A 13,108-nucleotide genomic window follows, 5' to 3' on the forward strand; every position below is an offset into this window, starting at 1 on the left:
AATTCTAGGCTAAAAATAACCTTTCCTCTGAACTTTGAGGATATTGTTGTTTATTTTAGCATTCAGTATTGCTGATGACAAGTCTGATGTCATTTTAATTCTTACTCCTTTGTAGTTAACTGATCTTTTACTCTTAAGTTATTAATATTTCCTCAAATTGGTTTTCTGAAGTCTTCACACATTATGTCTAGGTTTTAGATTTCTTTTTGTTGTTGTTTTTTGTTTGTTTGTTTTTTGCTTGTTTTAATTTAGTCTGTTTTGGTATAATGAGCAGACCTGTTCTATGGAAAGCATATATATACTTTTTTAAAAAAGATTTTATTTATTTATTTGATAGAGAGGTAGTAGCAAGAGAGGGAACACAGGCAGGAGGAGTGGGAGAGGGAGAAGCAGGCTTCCTAGTGGAGCAGGAGCCCTACTTGTGGCTAGATCCCAGGACTCTGGGATCATGACCTGACCTGAAGGCAGCCACTTAACAACTGAGCCACCCAGGTGCCCCTTTTTATATACTTTTTAAAATTTAACTCTGTGAATTCTTTCTCTTATTTTCTTTTATTCTTAGTTCTTTTTTCTAAAATTCATCTTCAGTGAAACTTAGTGCTTCTGGATATGTTCCCCATCTCTTAGCTTTTCTGTTTTTCCTTTGTGTATTTTGAGAGAACGTTGGGTCTTGATTACCTATGTCTCACTTCAGTTGTGTCCATGCAGCTCTTGTTTTGAATTTCTAAGATTTCAGATTCATTTCTTTTCATATCTGCTTGTTCTTGTGGGTATAGTACCTTTTCAGAATATTTAATATATTATTTTAAAATGTTTTATGTTCTTTCTACTAAGTAACTAGTTCTTTTGTTTGAAAGGTTTGGCATCTATTTGTGATTATACTCATTTTTGTATTTGAGATTTCTTCTTTTACTCGGGGTCGATGCTGACTGAAATGATCGTGAGAGGTTGGGAAGTGGTACTTGTAACTTGCTGCTTATGGAAAATGCTGGGAATTTATCTTTTGGATTGTAACTTCTCTTCTCTGTCTCTTCTGGAGTTTAGTGTCTGGGTGGGTGAACTAATTACACTTATAAATGTCGCTGCTACTCTGGTTTATTATTAGCATGGAAGAGATTGGGGAAGTGGAATGAGTTTAACTGTTAAGATACAAGTTACATGAATATATCTTCATTGTGAAAGTTTGAACTGGCACATCTAAGTGAAACTTGGTATTTATAAATTTGTCTTTTGCCATATCAGCCACTATACATTAATTAGGCACTTATCCTTCCAGACTTTAAAATATCACTTGCGTGCCTATATTAATGTTTAGAAATGATATTTTGTGTGTGGGGGTTTAACACAATGGCATATAAAACCTGGAAACAGTTTATTGTCTACTTATGCATCTGAGTACTTTCTATTTTATTATCCCATTTAACCCCTGTGACATTTTAATGAGAAGTGGCATGAGGAGAGGCAGTGTTAGAGTTTTTAGTATCATAGTTGAGGATACTGAAGCAAAGAAGGGATATATTATTGAACAGGTAACTTAGCTAGGAAATGATAGTTCTTAAGTATGCACAGTATTTTTTAAAAGCTATTTTCTTAGTGATGGATGTTATATTTGCCTGTATTTTTTTTTAATTTAAAGTCAAGAAATTGTTATTTAAGGAATTTCACATCTGACTCCTTCCAGTGTTAGTCTCCCTAGTTTCTGTGAAGTCAGAATCATAATCCTCAAAAAGGTATGTCTGGCTTCAGCTTTTTGCATTAAGAATTCTGCAGCTGCTTTGTTGTACACTTTATCTTCATGCACATGACAGAAATCTACATTCTTAACTTTCAGTGTTCTTTAGTGAGGATTCTCCACAGTATGTTTTGTTTGTTTGTTTGTTTGTTTTCCAGGTTGCTAGTCTTTTAATCCTAAACTCACTCAGTCCTATAGTTCAGTGAGGTAAATATTATTATTATCTCCATATAACTGGCCCAGAGAGGTTAAGTAATGTGCCCAGGGCCACAAAGCTATTAAGTATGCATAGTATTTTTTAAAAGCTATTTTCTTAGTGATGGATGTTATATTTGCCTGTATTTTTTTTTTTAATTTAAAGTCAAGAAATTGTTATTTAAGGAATTTCACATCTGACTCCTTCCAGTGTTAGTCTCCCTAGTTTCTGTGAAGTCAGAATCATAATCCTCAAAATAGCCCTTTTAAAAAGAACCTTTGTTCAATCCACAGTTGTCACTGTCAGTCATTCCACAGTTTGTTTGTTTGTTTTTTGGATGGGCTTCTTTGTTTCCACTTGAATATGATCATACTTCAAAAACTTACCCCTTCTAATTTTGGGGATCCAACTTCTTTAAGCAGTTTACTTTAGGGCCATATTTAGGATCTCCGTGGTTCTCAATTTCAGACACCCTTGAACATGAGTAAGTTCAAATCATACTCATTCCTAAATTGACACACCCTAAAATTATATAGATTGTTGGGATATGCCAATAATTTTAAGTCCAGACATTGTGTTCTCCATTGTAAAGCCTAAAGAAAGGAGGCATCTTTGTTTCAAGTCAACATTAAAATTAGAATACTAATTCAATATAGCTGAGATTTCCCTTAAATCCTATGCTTTTAGTAATTCTGTAGTCCTAGAGCCAACCTCCATGTTTATGAATGCTCTTGTCACTTTAATGCTTTTTAGGTATCATATTTCTTCTTACCTATATCAAAACTCATACTTGAACAATGAGTTCTGGATTACAAAAAAGAATTTATTTTTCCCACTTGTCTTTGTCCACAAACTAAACAAATACAATTTGTATTTTTGCTGTTTTGGTGCAGCAGTAGGTATCCTTATATGCTTCTTTTTTAAAAATGTAAATTGTCTTTTTTGAAAAAACTTATTATTTTTTAGAGAACAGTGTAGTGACAGAAGGAGAGGAGAAGAGAGAATTTAAAGCATACTCTGCACCCAGTGCAGAGCCCAATGAGGAGCTTCATCTCACAACCCTGAGATCATAACCTGAGCTAAAATCAAGAATTGGGCCCTTTGGGGTACCTGGGTGGCTCAGTGGGTTAAGCCTCTGTCTTTGGCTTGGGTCATGGTCTCAGGGTCCTGGAATAGAGCCCCACATTGGGCTCTCTGCTCAGCGGGAAGCCTGCTTCCCCTTCTCCATCTGCCTGCCTCTCTGTCTACTTGTGATGTCTCTCCTTCTGTCAAAGAAATAAATAAAATCTTAAAAAAAAAAAAAAAAAAGTTGGACGCTTAACTGACTGAGCCATCCAGGTGCCCCAGTAGGTTAGTGTATCAAGATATCTCAGAATGTCTTTGGTGTATCCAAGTGGTGCACAGTTTTTGCCTATTTGCCTTTAAAAATGGCTATGGCAATGATCTTTTACCAGCTGTGTATGAGACTACTCACTGCTGTATGTTATTGCTAACTAAATAGTTGTAAAATGTAAGATGTATAAAAATGTATCTTCTCTTTGTGTAGTCTTTATGTGATTATTAGTGAAGTTGAACTTTTTTTCCTTAACGTTTGTTTTGTGGTTCCCTGTTTATGCTTTTTAATTTTTATTTTGAATTGTTTATTCTTTTTATTCACTAATAGGTGTTCTTTTTTATTCTGGATACTAATTCCATATCAGTGTGTTTTTTAGTTTTCAAGTATTTCTAAAAATTTGTGGTTACTTGTAATGCTTTCTGCACCTTTGAAAGTTTTTATTTCATATCCAGTCTGTTTGCTGTTGTACTGGTATGCTCAACTGCTATTTTGATCCATTTTTAACCATTTATTTAAAATCCACTTAATCCGTGTTAATTTGTGATGTTGTTTCTATCAGATACTGTATTGCTTGTTTCTGTCTTCTAGATAATTTATTGTACTCCTCTCTAAATACTTAAGACAATAATTACTGCTTTGTCATATCCTCTCACATCTCAGAGGATAAGCATTTTTTTTTCTTACTTTTGACTTTCAGCTTTATTACTGTTTTTGCCTTTTTTTTTTAACAGATTAATTTCAAAAGTTTGTTATGATATAAAAATAACTAGGTGACATTTTGGCTAGAATTACTTCTAATAATTTTCATCCAGGAAGAATTGATATTTTTCTACATCAAGCCTTATGTCCAACGTAGCTCTAATATTTTTATATATTTTTATAACTGAATTTTTTCATATATGTTAATGTTTCTAGATATCTTTTTCTTACTATTCTGAAATAAATGTTTTCTTCATTGTATCATCTTAACTGTGTTTGAGCTCTTACTGCTTTGGTAGGATTTCTAGACAGTATTGAATATATTATCACACTTTTTGGTTTTGCCGTGAATGGAAATAGCTGTGGTATTTTACCACTGAGTATAAAGTTTCCCATTGGTTTGAAGTAGCCTTTATCAGTGTAAGGAGCAATCTTTATGTTCTTAATTTTAATTTTTATCAATGAATGAGTATAGAAACATACTCAGTGCCCTTTGAATATCTGTTGAAAAATGAATTAATTTTTGTAACCATTTTGAGTTGTGAATAAATTTTTATATATGCTTTTTTTTTTCAATTATTAGAGGTGCTTAAAATTAGAAAACACTCCAGTTTTGGGTAAAAAAAATTACCTTTTCTTTCAGTAGTTAACCAGGCATAGGAAGGTAAAGGACTTTGAAGAAAATGTGTAATTTCTTGTCTCCTGGCCTTAAAAACCCAACATTGAAAGTCTCAGTCATGTCCCACAGACTGTTCTAGTCTCTTCAAGGGCTATTCTTTGCACAATATATTTTTTAAGTCAATTATTATGCCTTTAACAGCGATACAACTAATTGTATTTCTTCTCTTCCCCAAGAGAATAACTTCGGAGTCTGAATTTCAGCATTAAAAATATGATGTAAAATATTTAAGGAGAAATATAATAACTATTTGGAAATACCAAAATGAAGTTCTTGATCTGAATATGTGACTCTTTTAAAAGAGTTTGGTAGCTTACGCTATTTATTATTGTATCTTTTTGGAATTTTTCTTTCTTTTTCTTTTCTTTCCTTTTCTTCTTCATTTTGTAAATTCTGGAGGCTCTAGGCTCTGTTAAATATTTTCATGTGGCAGAGAGCCAGATTTCAATGGCTCTGAACTCAGCATGTTCCTGTTGCTTAGCAACTACTTGTGAAGTCTTGTGGATGTAACTGAATTATAAATAGGGTTATGAGCAGAAGTGAAATTGAAATTGTAAGGAAAGGCATACTCTTTTCTCTCTCAGATGAATTTGAGTAATTCTTTATGCATAGTCAGTTTTTAGCAATCTGGTTTATAAAAGTTCATACTAACTCTATCAGGAAGACTTAAAAAGGGTTCTGTAGCGGTTTTGTTTATAATGACACATTTGAAAGCTCAAGTTTGATTATTAAAAATAATCTATTTTGGAGAGATGATACATAATGGAAAATGGAAAACTCCTAATATTCACGGTCATTCATATAGAAAGATATCCATGTATTGTATTACTGCTGTCATTTCTCTTCCACATCTAAATTAAAATATCCATGAGGTAACAATTTAATCTTACAGGATGTTTTGTACTTTTAGTCACATTGTTTCTTTAGAGTATCTTAAAAGTTATAATAGTGACCATGTAGGTATTTGATGAATATTGAAAACATGAAAAAACCCAATCAACTTTTATAATTTCTCATTAAAACAGTACATTTTGGAGTGGAATTTATTAAAATTATATTAAAGAATCAAAACTTAAAGGATCCTTTCAGGTCTTCTAATTTAATTTCTATTTATTCCAGATGGAAAACTTTAGACTTTATTAAATGATTTATCTAAACCAATAGTCCCCTGACATGTTTTATTTTTTCTGCATTAGTCTCTCTTATTGATGTATATCTAGCAGCTTTTTTTTTGCACTCATATTTCATTAATTTATACAAAATTCAATTATATTCTATAACTTACAGTAAAAATGTACAACTGAATTCAGTAACAAGCACAACCAGTAGGAATAGGTGGGTGAGAACAGAAGATGAGATCTCAGTGTATTTGTGGTCATGAGTCAATCAGAGAGAAATTGGTTCATTTGCTATGATGGTTAGGAGGAGAAAGGTTAAAGGAATTTCCAAAGTGTAGTGGGTTTTGGTTAGATCTCTGCAGATTTTTTTAAGTTCTAAAAGATGAAACACAGTGATAATTCATGGTTTGGGATGAAGGAACTCTGTATTTTCTTAAATTGCATCATGAACTGTTTGTTGATAATAGCTTCTGATAATCCAGCCTGTGAAAGTAAGCTTCTTAGGAGTATTTGCTAGAAATAGATAGATTGTATTTTTGTGCATCATTAGTGAGAAAAATTTTAGAATGGAATGTAATTTTTCTTTGTTTGCTCCATGAGGGTGGCGCTGGTCCATTCTGACTTGCATGCCCAGGAGAACGCTTGCTTTCAAAAGCATAACTTTTTTCTTAAATTCTAACTGAAGAAGGATAGACTTTATTTTATTTATTTATTTATTTATTTATTTATTTATTTATTTTGAAGGAGGGTAGATTTTTTTGTGATCAGCCAAAAAAGTTGTGGTAAATAAAATTCTAATTAAATCTGCAAGGAGGGATAACATACCAACAATATTGCTTTGCAATAGAAAAGAAAAATAGTAAGTACAAAGAGGAATTTGAGTTTGCCTAAGGATATGAAAGATTAGGGTTCTTCCTTCAGTTATGTTTGTTATTAAAACTACACTTTTGTACACATAGGCTGGAGCCCCAGAACATCTGGCTCTCAGCCGACATTTTAAACTCCTGAGTTCTTGAGGGAGAGGGCCAAGAGAAGGAGAAGAGAATGGAGAAGTGAAAGGTAAAGTTTCTGGAACTGTCTAAACTTCTCCGGGGCATTTTAGTTGCTGTATTAATTAACACTGAGGTGTCATTGATTATTTAGTACCCACCCCCCATTCAGCTTGGTATGTGATAAGATGTATGGCTATTTTGAATATTGTTCTTCAAACATGTGCTTTTTCTGTTCTCTTGAAATAAAACTGGCAAGTATAAGTGCACTTTTAGAAAAAGTATTATATTTGCTTTAAGTAATATTTAAGAAAATACAAAGTGCTGAGATTTATATTTAAAATGATATTTCAGGAGCACCTGGGTGGCTCAGTGGGTTAAGGCCTCTGCCTTTGGCTTAGGTCATGATCCTAGGGTCCTGGGATGAAGCCCCACATCGGGCTCTCTGCTCAGCAGGAAGCCTACCTCCCCCACCCTCTCTGCCTGCCTCTCTGCCTACTTGTGATCTCTGTCTGTCAAATAAATAAATAAAATCTTTAAAAAATATATTTAAAAATTTGATTTATGTATCTAGAATTATAAAATAATTTTTCCCACTTGTAGTGCCTTGATACCAAATTTGACCCATTTGTTACATTCTTCTACACTAATTGCTACTCATATTGCTTTCCTTTGTGATAAGGATTATAGTTTATTTGTTCAGATAAGTAAACAAGATCTGTGTATACAAAAGATTTAAATTATCTTGAAGCCATGAATACAGTTGTAGTTAGATTTTGGACATCCAAGTCACATATGAGTACAACAATAAGAAAAGTCAATAAACTCAGTTACTTTTCCACTTAGACCAGTGTTTAAAAGAATAGTATTTATACTTTCAAAAGATTGGTCGAACTTTATTTTAAAATCTAGCTATCTTTAAAAAAAAAAATTAGCTATCTTTAAATGTTTAGATTAAAAGGATATATTACTTTCCCCCCTCCCCTTTTATGATTTGGTTATTTCTTACTAGCCAGCAGTCTTTGTAGTTACTGCATTAGACTGCATGTACTTTGTGATCTTTAGAAATTAAAATGTGCTACAGAGTAAATTTGTATTGTACAAAGAAACATGTATATTAAGCACTATTAGGTTAGAAGGTTTAGAATGATGAAATAGGTTTTGTTATCTGGAATAACAGTAAGAAATGTTAAGACATTGTCAACTTTAGCATTATCCCATTTAGGCAAAATTGAAAAATCAAAAATAACACATGTTAATTTAATGTTTACTTGATAGGAACAATAAGATAATTGGTTTTTATTAATTTAAGAAAAACATTGAATTCCTACTGTATGAAAGGTACTACTATATGTTTGAGCAAATTTGTTTTAAAAAAGAAAAAGGCATAATCCCCACTCTATTTAGAGGTCTGCTTTGAGGGCACCTGGGTGGCTCAGTGGATTAAAGCCTCTGCCTTCGGCTCAGGTCATGATCTGAGGGTCCTGGGATTGAGTCCTGCATAGGGCTCTCTGCTCAGCAGGGAGCCTGCTTCCTCCTCTCTCTCTGCCTGGCTCTCTGCCTACTTGTGATCTGTCTGTCAAATAAATAAATAAATAAATAAAAATCTTAAAAAAAAATAAAAGGTCTGCTTTGATAAATTATTTAATCTTTGTATTTTTAATACAGAGTAAATGGCCTTTTACCTTTAACTCAGATTCCCAAATTAATGTAGTCATAAGGGATAGGAAAAAAAATGCAGTGCTGTTCAGACTTAGATAGATTTTATAGACCTTTAAATGTTTTAAAGCTGTGATTAAAATGCCTCATCATTCTCCTAAAGAAGGAAAGTACTTAAACATGTATGTACATATACACACACACACAAATACATATATGTAAATAAAATAATATGAACAGTGACATGTAATTTGAAGTGGCCCATAACTGAGTGTTTATTTTTTCTTTAATTGCCATCTAGTAAAAAAAGATGCCAAGTTAATATTTTAGATGATGAAATGCAAGACACATCTTTTCCCCCAAGAAAATAAAGTTTATGCTGGTAGTTTTGCTTTACAGTCACATCTATTTTGGGATTTATACTAGTGTATTCTATTTTTAGGCTGTTGCCAGGCAGATTTCAAATTTCTCCTTTTATGGTTGTCCAATTTCTGGCTTTCTGAGTGGTTACGTGAACCTGCTTTCTCTAGCCAACCACAGTGACTATGCAAACTGTATTTCCGTTTCTGTTGCTATGAGAGAACTGATAAGATGGCTGCAGTGGGCTCCCTTTGGGTATGTGCATTATTTTAGAGAAGATTGTCATTGTATGGTAATAAGCAAAAATAAATTTCTTTCAAAATGATATTTTTTGAAATATGTAATCAAACTAAACAAATTTTATAAGGCTTCAAAAAACCCTCATGTCAGATTTGATTAATTTTAATAATGCTATGTATTGCACTTTTTCTGAGGTAGCATTGTGTAAGTGGGTAATGTTAGTAAATAAGCATCCTGAGTCCCCAAAGAAAGGTTGTCCTCTGTATGTACACCTGCTGTCTGTGAACTTGCTGGCATGTTAGTTTACAGTTCTGTCAAAAATATTGTAGGTTGCTATCTTTGCTTCCTAAAAGGATAATTAATTTTTTCCCCCTTAGTTTTATTTATTTATTTTAGATAGCAAACTTGAGAGAAGAACAACAAGCAGGGAGAGGAAGAGGGAGAAGCAGACTCCCCGCTGAGCAGGGAGCCTGATATGGGGCTTGATTCCAGTACACTGGGATCATGACCTGAGCCAAAGGCAGACGCTTAATGGACTGAGCCACCAGATGCCCTGTAATTTAGTTTTTAGAATTATTTTAGGTATTATATGTATATAGTTCATTCTTTTAGCCAGTACTTACTAAGTGTATACTATGTGCCAGACACTATATACTTATTAATACTGTATCAGAATACTTACTTTATTTTTCATTCTTTTGCTAAATTACCTCTGATGCACATCATAATGATGCCAGCATTTTTAAAAATGTTTTCTGACAACAGAGTTGTGGACACTTAAAATATTTTAATCTTATACTGAACACATGACATGTGCCAAAGTGTTTTGTTAAACAGTATATTAATACAGATATTATAGTCCATTTTAATAGTTAATTCTAAAAAGGTGCATTAAAGTATTGGAAAACGCAGTAATGCAAGACGATCATTTTGAATAAAGACAGTGGTGATGAAAAGTGACAAAACTTTATGTAATTCTAGAAAGTTCACTAAAGTTCACTAAGTATACCTCATTTTAAAGCAAATCTGTCAACACTTATTACATATAAGGTTCTTTGGTTATAGTGCCAGTTTGTAGTAGAAGCAAATGCTTCTGTTTTACTTAAGACTTTCTAATTCTTTTGTTAACTTTCCACGTGTAGAAGATTTTATTAATATATATACATGGAGTGTTTATTTGCATCATACTTGATACTGTTTGATTTTTTTTGGTTGATAAATCTTTATTTATTTACTTATTACGATATATGAGTATCTCATGTGCATTATTATCATCCTATGAGATAAGCATACTACAGAGTTGTTCCATTTAGGACAGAGAAAGAATAACTGATTTATTTAAGCTTAGCACAAGAGAATAAGGCTGCCATTATTTTATGTATATTGCCTTTCATCACTGGTATGATTGTAGATATACTTCTTGGCCCAGAAGTATAAACTCCCTAAAGTATAACCCAACAGTGAGTTCTCTTGGTATTGTTGTTTTGTCTGTGTTGAAAGCATGACCTAGTAGAGGAGGGTGAGGTAATAAAAATTTAAAAAAAAACCTAAAAAACAAACAATGACAAAAAATTAACTGTAGTTCTGCTGTTTCTTTTTTTAAACAACAGGTTTGAGATATAATCCATATATCATACAATTCACCTGTTTAAAGTATACAACCCAGTGGTTTACATAGTTGGGGTGCCTGTGTGGCTCAGTTGGTTGGGTGTTGGATTCTTGATTTTGGCTTACATCATGATGTCAGCCTCATGGGTTGGAGCGCTCCACACATCATAACAGTTTGCTTGAGATGCTCTCCCTCTTCCATCGCCCCTTTCCCCACTTGTGCATGTGGTCTTTTTTTATTTCTTTCAAATAAATTTTTTTTTCAAATAAATTTTTAAAAAGATTTTATGTATTTATTTGAGAGAGAGAGAGAAGAGAGAAAGAGCGAGCGAGCATGAGAGTAGAGAAGCAGACTTCCTGCCGAGCAGGGAACCTGATGTGGGACTCAATCCCAAGACTCCAAGATCATGACTTGAACTGAAGGCAGTTGCCCAACCAACTGAGCCACCCAGGCAACCCCCCAAATCTTCTCTTTTTAATAAATCTTTTTTAAAAAACATTTTATTACTTATTTGAGAGACACACAAAGACAGTGGGAGACAACATGAGTGGAGAGGGGAGGGGGAAGTAGGCTTCCCACTGAGCAGGGAGCCTGATGTGGGGCTCCATCCCAGGACCCCCAGTATCATGACCTGAGCCAAAGGCAGAGGCTTAACAACTGCCTTAATGACCTAATGGCCACCCAGGAGCCCCTAAATAAATAAATTCTTAAAAAATTACTTTCAGGGGCACCTGGGTGGCTCAGTGGGTTAAGCCTCTGCTTTTGGCTCAGGTCATGATCTCAGGGTCCTGGGATCGAGCCCCACATTGGGCTCTCTGCTCAACAGGGAGCCCGCTTCCTCCTCTCTCTCTGCCTGCCTCTCTGACTACTTGTGATCTCTCTGTCTCTGTCAAGTAAATAAATAAAATCTTTAAAAAAAAAAAGTTACTTTCAGAATTTGCATCTATTACCACAATTAATTTTAGAAAAATTTTATTGTCCTATAAAGAAACCCTGTAGCCTTTAGCAGACAGTTTTCATTTCCTCCCCAATTCCCCAACCCTCGACAACCACTAATGTGCTTTCTGTCTTTACAGGTTTGCCTATTCTGGACATTTCATATAAATGGAAACATTGAATATGTAGCCTTTTGTGACAGGCTTCTTTTACTCAGCATATTTTCAAGGTTCATTCATATTGTAACATTAATCAGTACTTCATTTGTTTTATAGCCAAATAATATTCCATTGTATGGATAGACCACGTCTATCATTGAACATTTGGGTTATTTTGGCTATTATGAATGGTCACTTTTCGGGTATTATGAATAGTGTTTCTGTGAACATTAGTTTACAGGTTTTTTTGTGGATATTTGTTTTTATTTCTTTTGGGTATATAGCTAGGAGTGGAATTGCTGGATCTTATGCCAACTCCATGTTTAACATGTTGAGGAACTGCCAGACTTTTTCAAAGCAGCTGCTTTCGTTTTAGAGTTCCACCGGCATTGTATGAAGTTTCTAATTTCTCTACATCATTGCTAACACTTGTTATATTCTCTTGATGTTGGTGTTATTTCATTGTGGTTTTGATTTGCCTTACTTTGAGGATTAATGATAAGCATCTTTTCATGTTTATTTTTTATTGGTATATCTTGGGGAAATATCAAGTACTTTGCTTATTGTTAAATTGGGTTATTTATATTTTTATTAGTGAGTTGTAACAGTTTTTGTATGTTTTAGTAGGTCCAAGTCTCTTATAAGGTACATTATTTGCAGGTATTTCCTCCCATTGCGTGAGTTGTTTCACTTTCTTGATGTGTCATTTGCAACATAAAAGTTTTTAAGTTTTGATGGAAGTCCAGTTAATCTTTTTGTTTTTCTTTCATTGCTTGTTTTCTTTGGGTCATATATAAGAAACTATTGCCTATGCTAAGATTTATACATATGTTTTCTTTTAAGATTTAAAACTTTCAGCTCTCAAATTCAGGTCTTTGAGCCATTCGAGGTTAATTTTTATATATGGTATGAGAAGACGGGTCTGAATTCATTCTTTTGCCTGTGGCTATCTAGTAGTCCCCAGTAGTAGTTGCTGAAAATCCTATTCTTTCTTCATTGAATGTTCTTGGCACCCTTGTCAAATATTAGTTGACTACAAATAAATATGAGGATTTATTTCTTGACTGAGGGATCTGTTCTGTTGATTTATATGTCTGTCCTTTTTGCAAGCAGTGTCTCATTGACAGGATTACTATAGCTTTGTAGTAGGATTCGAAAATACAAAGAATGAGTTTTTCAGTGTTGTTTTTCAAGATCGTTTTGGCTATTTTGAGTCGCATTTCCATATGAATTTTAGGATCAGTTTGTCAGTTTCTGCAAAGAAGAAAGCTAGAATTTTAATAGGGATTATCTTGAATCAATAGATCAGTTTTGAGTTTTGGCATCTTAATATCAAGCCTTTTGATTCAGGAGTATGCATTGTCTTTGTGTTTATTTAGGTCTTCTTTAATTTCCTC

General features: G+C 33.5%; 1 protein-coding gene and 1 non-coding gene across 5 annotated transcripts in view; one reads left to right on the forward strand and one right to left on the reverse strand.

Annotated features, from left to right (window-relative positions):
- Positions 1 to 13,108, forward strand: part of ATF7IP (activating transcription factor 7 interacting protein) — a 118,876-nt gene that overhangs the window by 31,664 nt on the left and 74,104 nt on the right. The gene's annotated exons all lie outside the window — the stretch shown is intronic.
- On the reverse strand, positions 2,686 to 2,799 carry LOC116594633. Its single transcript, XR_004287341.1, has one exon. It is a non-coding gene; the product is annotated as a small nucleolar RNA SNORA40 (small nucleolar RNA).

This window comes from Mustela erminea, chromosome 6 (assembly GCF_009829155.1).
Source record: "Mustela erminea isolate mMusErm1 chromosome 6, mMusErm1.Pri, whole genome shotgun sequence".
In the NCBI taxonomy this organism is placed as follows: Eukaryota; Metazoa; Chordata; class Mammalia; order Carnivora; family Mustelidae; genus Mustela; species Mustela erminea.